Consider the following 3,768-nt stretch of genomic DNA (forward strand, 5'->3'; position numbering starts at 1 on the left):
GATCGAGACCCTTTGATCCGCATGCAATCCCACTCTCTATCTCTGTCTACATCACCGAGCTTGACCTCCCAGAATCTACGATCGATTTTCTTCCCTGTCAATGGACATTCTTTCCTGAGGGTTGCGTTGATGAGGAATGCCACCACACTTGAAGCATTATGTAACACCCATCCGTCAGATTTCATTTGCTCCTGTGTGAGCGCTCTTTTGAGCACCGCACCAGCCCCATCATGCTCACCCTTCCCATGGCCGGATGTGAAGAAACTGTGCATCATCTCAATACCTGTTATATTGAAGTATCGGGCTACAAAATAGAAAGGGCACCTTGCTTTGAATTGTGAAGCAGCGCCATCAGACCACACCCAGTGTCACTTGACACTGCATCCTTAAGCTTTCAGCCACTCATTGTGCAAAATAAAGTAGTTTTGCATAAACAAAGTGTTGTGGATTTTGTCATCAGCAGAGATGTAGAAGTGGGTTGTCTTCCGAATGGTACCAAGCACATCATGCAGGTACGAAATGTGGACCAAGATTGTCACCTGAGTTGAATACCAATGCATTGACTGAATTTCATTCTGCACCTTGAAGGAGTAATTCTCTGCAAAATCCACTACCGAAACCACTACATCATCTGGAAATTTATCCAAACACTCTTTGAATTGTTCAGCTTGCCATTTGTACTTATAATTGTGTTTGATGAAGTTTCCCAATTTGCTTTGAAGCAAGGAAGTGAAAGTCCTCGGGGCTGACTTGGCAAACAACAAGATCTTTCCGAGTTTTTTCTTGACCGTTCTCATCCACTTCCTGTGTAGGAACGTCATCAAAAAGCTTCACAGTCATCATAGAGATGTCATCGCTTTTTTCATGTGGACACAAGGAGATCTGTTTAATGCCACAATGTTTGCATGTACCCAAAAGACATTGTCTACGGTGATAAGCACAGTCAATGGGTTTTGGGCACAATACAGACTCCCACAGGTCTGTTAAGCTTGGAAATGTGGCATTGGAGGCCGCGCACTACGCTGTTCCATCATGAGAACATCAAACAAGGCACCTGCAACCAACAACAACTGCATGGCCGGCCATGTAGCCCATATCTTCCCTGGCGCATCTGATTAAGAGCTTCCTTGAAGTAGACAAGCTGCACATGGTATTCACATCAACAAGTGTTGCGGTCCTTCAACTTGCGTACGAAGTATGGCTTTAGACCCTTCAACTTGTGTACGAAGTATGGAAATATGGCATTGGAGGCCGCGCACTGCACTGTTCCATCATGAGAACTGCAAACAAGGCACCTACAACAACTGCATGGCCGGCCATGTAGCCCATATCTTCCCTGGCGCATCTGATTAAGAGCTTTCTTGAAGTAGACAAGCTACACATGGTATTCACATCAACAAGTGTTGCGATCCTTCAACTTGCGTACGAAGTATGGCTTTAGACCCTCAAAACATCTGAGGGAGATCCTTATGTTAGGATGAGCCACTTGGAACTGCATATAGAAGTCCCTCTGTGACAAAGAAGACAAATTTAGACACACTATCAAGCATTATAAATCATTCTGAAGCAACCAACCTATAGCATTGGTAAGCATTATGACGCACTTTCAATCAGTGTAAAGCTATGACACTCATTGGGTAAAGCTCTTAGACGCACTTAGTAGCACTTTCTGCACCTGGCAGCACTAGTAAATGGTTGTAAAGCACTCTAAAGCACTCTCAGACACTTGCAAGCACTTAGAAACCTGAGGATCCATTTAGATGAACTTGGAATAACATGGAATTTCTTGGAAGCACTAGGAAACACTTAGAAGTAATTGGAAACACTAGCAAACACTTAGAAGCAAGTAAAGCATGTGGAAGCACTTGGAAGCACTTGGAAGCACATGGAAGTACTTAGAGGCACATGGAATCACTAGCAAGCACTTAGATACACTTGGAAGCACTTAGAACCACTAGCAAACACTTGGAACCACTAGCAAGCACTTAGAAGCACTTGGAAGCACTTAGAAGCACATGGAAGCACTAGCAAGCACTAGAAGCACTTGGAAGCACTTGCAAAGCACTTAGAAGCACTAGCAAGCACTTAGCAAGCATTTAGAAGCCCTAGCAAGCACTTGGAAGCACTTACAAGCACTTGGAAGCAGTTAGAAGCTCCTGTTATCACTTCTGAAGCTCTGTTAAGCCATTACAAGCATAAGCATTTGGAAGCATTTGGAAGAACTCTCTGGCACCTGGCAGCTTTTTGAAGCACTATTAGCACTCAGAAGCAACAAAAGGCACTTAGAAGCACACAAAAACATTTAGATGCACTTGGAAGCACTTACAAGCACTTGGAAGCAGTTAGAAGCTCCTGTTATCACTTCTTAAGCTCTGTTAAGCCATTACGAGTTTAAGCACTTGGAAGCATTTGGAAGAACTCTCAGGCACCTGGCAGCTTTTTGAAGCACTATTAAGCACTCAGAAGCAACAAAAGGCACTTAGAAGCACACAGAAACATTTAGATGCACTTGGAAGCACTTACAAGCACTTGGAAGCAGTTAGAAGCTCTTGTTATCACTTCTGAAGCTCTGTTAAGCCATTACGAGCATAAGCACTTGGAAGCATTTGGAAGAACTCTCAGGCACCTGGCAGCTTTTTGAAGCACGATTAAGCACTCAGAAGCAACAAAAGGCACTTAGAAGCACACAGAAACATTTAGATGCACTTGGAATGACATAAAATTACTTGGAACCACTATGAACCACTTAGAAGCACTTGTGATCACTTGAAGAAGTATGTCAGGCACTATAAAGCATGGTTAAGCAATATAGTGCACTGTCGGGCACTCAGAAGTGGTCTGAAAATGCTCAGAAGCACTAAGATGCACTCATGACTTGGAATTTCTTGGAATCACCATGAAGCACTCAGAAGCATCTGAATTCAATTGTAAAGCTTTGTAAAGCACTATAGTACATGGTTAAGCATATCCGGATACACTATCAATCATATGCGAGCAACTGTGTAGCTCTTACAACACACTCTCAACACAGTGATATACCTGAGGCAAATCGAGTAGATGCACTGGATGCAGTACATGCGCACTCTTGCCTATCCTCTTTCGAACAACATCTTTCTTGTTTAGGGAGATGCGAGTTTCCACCGAACAAAACTGAAACACGATTTCCCTGATTTCACTGGTGATGGTGCTTGCCCTATGCAATTGACGGTGACAAGAATCCAAGGGAAGTGACCCTTCCTCCGCTTCATGTTGCAGCCGCAATGACATTCCTTCTAGAATATAAGCAAGATCAGTAATTATCCTGACAATATTCTCACGTGCATGCTTTTGATGCAAACGAGCAAAGAACGTATGTGACTAACAATTAGAATCCATGAGGGCATCCATTCGAGCCATAAGCTTATATCTCACATATTGATTCTCATGCAATGTTGCAACTTGATGGGACAACCAATCAATAGCTATCTCAATGTCAAGGCAAGAATCGTCCTCTTGAACCACCTGGTTCAAATCCAATAACGATTCTAGGTTTCACAACTTCTTCCTAAAATATGATGCATTATGAATCCCATACTTAACGAGAAAGCTTTTGAATATTGAACGTACAACACTCCAAAGTTGACACCCCAACAAAGATTACATGGCCTCGAAAGTTTTGTAACACCTACAACATAAACTGAAGGAAAACAATATGCTCCAAGAAAGTCTGGTTAACCTTAAGAGGAGCCTTTCCCAATAATGGCCTATAAGCATCCACATAATGAATAT

This window comes from Cibotium barometz, chromosome 6 (genome assembly GCF_041138505.1).
Source record: "Cibotium barometz isolate CiBa-2024 chromosome 6, ASM4113850v1, whole genome shotgun sequence".
Classification (NCBI taxonomy): domain Eukaryota; kingdom Viridiplantae; phylum Streptophyta; class Polypodiopsida; order Cyatheales; family Cibotiaceae; genus Cibotium; species Cibotium barometz.